Below are 6,837 nucleotides of genomic sequence, written 5' to 3'. Positions count from 1 at the left end.
CCCTGGCGATCGAAGATGAGGCGAAGATGAGGTACGTTGCTGACGGCCGCGGTCAGACTTCGACGGGGTCGGATGAGGGATTTCGACGCGGTCAGACGAGGGGGTTAGGGATTTGAGAGGGTGCGGTCTTAAAATTTTTGGGGATAAATTTTTGGCGGTGGGATGAAATTTTTTGGGGGAACGGAGAATGAAGGCTTTTAATTTTTTTTTTAAAAACTAATAAAAACTCTCAAACAGTTTTAACCGTTTGGGCAGATATCCCAAACGGTTAAAACCGTTTGGTACACCCGTTTGGGGAGTTTTTAACAGTCCAAACGGTTTTAATCGTTTGGGTTTATTATTCCAAACGGTTAAACCTGTTTGGGCTATTTCGACTTGTCCAAACGGTTATAATAACCGTTTGGACAGAACTGTTTTGTACTAGTGCTTGCGACAGCCCGTACATATTTATTGTTGCTTTTGCACTATAATATTTTCCTGGGTTTGTGTATAGTCATGCCCACTGAAAAACAAAAAGGTTATAAAATAAGATTTATTTTATGCAGAATCATTGATGAACAAATTAACCAAACACGTATATTTGATATAATTTCATAAGAGTTAACTTACTGAAATTAAAAGTAATTAGGTTTTATCCATTAACTATGCTTTTGGCTGCGTACAATATTTCATAACCTTGTTTTACTTTTGGTATTACAAGAATGAATCATGATTAATGTTATTGGAAAAAAAGTATGAATCGTGATTAAATACTAAGTAAATTTAAGAAAATCACTCTTCTACTATTAACAATTCAAGCAAATTACCTTACTTAATGTGTCATAGTCGTTTATCCAACTAAATAGAAATGAGATATTCTACACATGACCTAGCAGAAAGTGTGGATTTTTATATATATATATATGTTATATTTTATAAACAAACTGATCAATAGAAACAAAGATTTGCTAGAAATCTTTGACAGCATGAGATGATTTAACAAAAAAAAACACTAGAATCTCTTCAGTATTATACCTTTACCATAAAACATATTTTAACTAACGTTGTAAATTCAACAATATTCTTATATTTATATCAATTACAATAGTTGAAGAACATAGAAAAGGATTATAACTACAACTTTTGTCTTTTGAGTTTCTCCAGAATCAAATCACATCATGGCTGAAATGTCAGTTCTTTGTGCGAGCCAATTCGTACGTCCTCGGGTATTTTGGTTCTAACTCTCTCGTCCGATTTCGGAATGAGGTGATTCAAGATGCGTAGGAAAACTGGAGAAGAGACCTACAACTTTTAATGGCCGAGCCACTCATGGTCTAAATTTCACCTCTTTGTACGAGCCACCAAATGGTGGCTCGCAGCCTTGTGAGCAAGTTCGTACCATCTCGGGTATTTTGGCTCTAACTCTCTCGTCCGATCTTGGAATGAGGTGATTCAAGATGCATTGGAAAGATGGAGACGAGACCTACAACTTCCAATAGCCGAGCTACTCATGGTCTAAATGTCATCTCTTTGTGTGAGCCACCAAATGGTGGCTCGTAGCGTTGCGAGCCAGTTCATACCATCTCTGGTGTTTTGACTCTAACTCTCTCGTCCGATCTCGGATTGAGGTGATTCAAGATGCGTTGGAAAGCTGATGAAGAGACCTAAAACTTATATTGGATGAGACACTCATAGTGTAAGCGAGACACACATGGTATTTCCCCCCTTTTGGGCGAAACACAACTCCTGGCTGAGTCGTTTTGCCGTTTCGCGTATCACGTTGACTCGTACGCTTCACTGATTCACTTCATACATTTTGTTAACTCAGAGGTGGATGATGAGTATGTGGGCCACTTGGAAGTGGCTGATGAGCATGTTGACCACTTGGAGTTGGTCGGTGAGTACGCGGGCCACTTGGCGATGGCCGGTGAGCACGTGGGCCACTTGGCGCTGGCTGGAGAGTGCGCGGGCCACTTGGAGGTGGCCTGTGAGCGCATGAGCCACTTGGTTCGCTGATTTGCTTTATACGTTTGTCGGTGTTAGATGATTCTCTTTGACTCAGATAATCCCCTTCGACTTGGATAATGGTGTTCATCGTCTTCTCTTTATCTCGAGCTATGTGCGGACACCTATAGTTATTTTTAGATGCCTACAGATACCCCCTCTAAGTATTTTAGCCTTATTCCTTTATAGAGGAGTCTGAAATACTTTGAATGTGATAGGTCCCACCTTCAGTCGGTGTCAAAGGACCTGTAGCTGGCTTCAATTCTTGACTTCTTTAGCCTTCCTTCTATTCAGTGTTTTGTTGAATAGATGAAGTTCTTTCAGCTTTGCGTTTATCGTCTGACCATTGTCGAAATCTTGAACTGAAGTTGGTGCGTAAGTTTCTGAATCTAGCTCTTATCATTGAGCTGACGTTAAACTGATCATCTTCATCGGTAATTCATATCTGAATGTGATTGAACTCACTGGAATCATCCTTTACCTTATTTTGGCGAGATTGCTGATGCGTTGACCGGCATGGTCCTTTACTGTAATGCATTGACTGGCGTTAATACGGTTTATACTCGTACGTTTGCTGAAGTCTATACAGTTTAAGATCTTAAGACATTAGAGCATGACGGTCCTAAATGTTGGGGCTACAGGACCAACTGTTAAAGCTGATTCATCTGCATGTATGGCACTTATTCTGAAGTTGTTGGATGTTCAAGTCACGAGACCAACTATAGGGTTGGTGCGTCAATGACTCTTATATTTATAGGATTTTTGGCAAACCCCCAGCCATTAACGGGTTTGATAAGTCTTTACCGACTACCATTTGAGTCAGGCTAACATGCGGATTGTTTAAGTCTGTTCCGCATGTAACGTTGTGCTAAGAGAGTTAACTCCCTTAGTGCTACAATATTGAATATGTAGATTTCGTCTTTCTCACGGGAATAGACTACCCGGCGACATGTGTTAGACGTAGTTTTAGGATTTTTGGCAAACCCTTAGCCTTCAACGGATTTAACGTGCCTTTACCAACTACCGTTCGAGTCGGGCTAGCATACAGATTGTTTAAGTCCGTTCTACATGTAACGTTATGCTAAGAGAGTTAACTCTCTTAGTTCTACGATATTGAATACGTAGACTTTATCTTTTTTATAGGAATAGACTACCCGGCAACGTGTGTTAGGCGCTGACTCTGGATTCAGGATAAAAATCCCCAGATTCGGATTCTAGTGTCTTTTTTAATCGGTGAAAGACTAAATCGGCAATGCGTGTTAGGCGTAGGCTTATCTCCATTTAGGAGTCGAGATAAAGTTCCCCGCACGTGTAAGGCGCGGATTTTGGCGTTATGAATAATAACCTGCCATAATATTAAATATGTGGGCTTTTGTCCTTTTTATGGCAAAAGACTAACCGGCAACGCGTGTTAGGCGTAGACTTATCCCTACTTAGGCTTCGGGATAAAAGTCCCCAGACTCGGATTCTGGTATCTTCTTCAATCGGTGAAGGACTAAACCGGTAACGCGTGTTAGGCGTTGGCTTATCCCTACTTAGGTTTCAGGATAAAAGTCCCCAGACTCGGATTCTAGTGTCTTCTTCAATTGGTGAAAGACTAAACCAGTAACGCGTGTTAGGCGTTGACTTATCCTTTCTTAGGATTCAGGATAAAATTCCCCGTGCGTGTAAGACGCGGATTATGGTGTTAAAGGATGGTGTCTTCTCTTGGGGCAAAGACGAACCCGATACTGGAAATGAAGAATTTTATATTCTATCTCCAGTTACAAAGGAAACTCAAAGTGAGATTTTCACTTCAAGAATTCGGGAAGGTAAAACTAAGAGTGGGATCTCCACTCTGAGAATCAAAAAGATTCGGATACACTAGTACAAAACAGGACAGTCCAACCGTTTGAGAAAACACTGTTCCAAACGGTTACAATCTTTTGGACAAAAAAAGAACTGTTTGGGCTGAAGCTGTTAGGGATGAGTCTGCCCCCACGGCAGCCCAAACGGTTATACCCGTTTGGACAAAAGCCCAAACAGTTACAACCGTTTGGATAGTATCCCAAACGGTTGTAACCGTTTGGGACTTTAATAATTTCCAAACGGTTTCAACTGTTTGGTCAGAAACTTGGCCCTTTAATAATTTCCAAACGGTTTCAACTGTTTGGTCAGAAACTTGGCCAAACGGTTTAAACCGTTTGGCCAAATTTCTGTCCAAGCGGTTGAAACCGTTTGGACAAGTTTCTGGCCAAACGGTTGAAACCGTTTGGCTAGATAATTGGCCAAACAGTTGAAATCGTTTGGGTTGATAACTAGCCAAACAGTTTCAATCGTTTGGCCTGTTAATTTTAATATATTTTTTAATTTTAGTTATTTTATTTATCTACCTGCTTATATTTAATATACACATTTCACACAATGATTACTCAATATCTCACATAGTTCGTGGCATCATCAGGGTGATTGAAACATGAGATTATAGCTTTTTCCCATGCTAAGTCATAATTCTTATTATATATTTTTCTTCGTTCTATTCTTCCCGATGACCTCCCATTCTAGAGCCAAAAGCATGTTCTGAAGCTGCTTCTTTTGAAGTGGGCTCATACAAAATAGTTCCATTCTGCATAAAAATATTAAATTATTACTATATTAAAAGAATGAACTTGACCATTGAAAGTTTAAATATTGGGAAAAATGTTTCAAGACCCTAAAATAAAAAAGCGGTTGTGACTAGGTCCCCCATATTATTTTTTGGGTGACAAAGCCCCTAATACATAAAGTACTTGTGATTCAGCCCTTGTTTACCTTTCCAACACACCACAATGACAAACATTGGTTCAAAATCCAAAACTGCCCTTAACCCATTTCATATCTACCCTCTCTCTCTTCTCACGCTCAAACTTGTCCGTCGGAGGTACCCCTCCACCGTCGTCACCGCTGGCCGCCGCTCCTCTCAAGCGGATACCTCCGCGAAGATCGACCCTAAGATCTAGGCCTCCGACACCCTCCCTCTCCCCATTCACCACACGAATCTCCTCTTCTCGTTTCTTTTCATGGCCTCTCTCTTCTTCCTCGTGCGCCGGTAGCGCCACATGTAGATTTTGCTATTATTTTGCAAATTTATCATTGGGTTCAACTGGGTTGGACTCAGATTGATCCAATTTGTTGAATTTGTTCTATTTTTCTTCATAGTTCGCAGTTTCAAGAAATGGGCAAGAAGGATTTTTTTATGTGAATTGAGTCCGATGAAGGATTTTGGTCTTTGTGGGCGAATGCCCTCATGGTCTTTTATTGCAACTGTTGGCTCTTTAGTGGCATTAGTATCAATTGTTCATTTGTTCTTCACACCTCTACTTCCGCCGTCACTTGATTACTTTGAGGTATGGAGAGCACAGAGTTCGTGTTCTCCGGTTAATTCGTCTGCTGGATTGAAGAGTTAACATTTGGATGGTAATTCAGAGTTGGGTATTGATTTTGATAAACAATTCCCGGTCGATTCTCATGGGGTAGTGACTTATCATGGTGCGCCGTGGAAGGCTGAGATTGGAAAGTGGTTTTCTGGCTGCGGTGATGTTTTGAATGTTGTTGATGTTGTTGAGATGTGTGTTGGGTGAATAATTTTTAGTAGTAAATTTTAGTTGTTTAAGTTGCAGGTTAAGGTTTATGCATAGTTATCATCATGTGTAAATTTACTTGATGAATTGCGTTTGAGCTTTTGATATAAAGTTATATGTATTGGAAGAATATATGGAGCAAAAGGTGCAAGAATGACTGTAGCAGCCAAGGAATATGCAATCGGGAATTGGGGCAATGCATGTGTTTTCATGGGTTTTCTGGTTAGTATTCCGCATTCTCCATTTGATTTATACAAGTATATAGTAGAAGGTTATGAAATGAATAAAACTTTCTATGCCATTTTGCTTGATCACTGATTGTTAAGATAGTACATACCCTGATTTTGATACACTAATAAATTTCTGTGTTGTTCGGTTAGAATCCATTAATGAGCAAAATCTATATGCAAAATATTATAGATTTTGCAGGTGTTCGACGTGAGGTCTTAAGGAGAATCATCGACATAAATCTTATATGCTAACGTTCATGTGAACATGTTAACTATCAGTTGTATATGTTAACTTTCATCTGCATATGTTAACTTTCTTACGAACATGTTATATTTCATCTCTGCACGCTAACTATCAGCTGAATATGTTAACTTTCAGCATAATATGTTAATTTTCACTGTTACTTGTCAGCTTCTTTATAACATTATAATATGCAACTAAATATGTTAACTAAGTTTTTTCATTTGTTTTTTTTCTAGGAGTTGGACACGATATTACATTCTGCGCCGCCACTAGAACAAAAGTATCAGCTGTGAAGATCAAGCTCAGCTTCTTTCTAAAGAATGCATGTATATTAAATTGCGTAGATTTGTATGGAGATTGGAGTTAATTTTGTAAGATATTTGTATAAGAAAACATGTCTGAACTTGTGAGAACTTATGATATGTTAGCTATTTTATGTGGTTGTATTCGAAACTGAGTAGGAGAATGTCCCATAATTGTGGGCTTGAACGATTTATATATGTTTAACTTTCATCATAATATGTTAACGTTCTTCGTAACATGTTAACTTTCACCATAATATGTTAACTTTCTTCGTAACATGTTAACTTTTAGCTAAACATGTTAACTTTTATCATAATATGTTAACATTCACTATTACATGTTAACATTCTACTATATATGTTAATTTTTATTCTAACGTGTTGACTTTAACATGAACATGTTAACTTTCACTTGAATACAGAATGTCAGTGAATGAAAAGGGAAAGAAAAATGTTCAGATGTGAATTTAGGAAAAGCA

This window comes from Asparagus officinalis, chromosome 4, assembly GCF_001876935.1.
Source record: "Asparagus officinalis chromosome 4, Aspof.V1, whole genome shotgun sequence".
NCBI classification, from domain to species: Eukaryota; Viridiplantae; Streptophyta; class Magnoliopsida; order Asparagales; family Asparagaceae; genus Asparagus; species Asparagus officinalis.
This window is presented reverse-complemented; position numbering follows the sequence as displayed.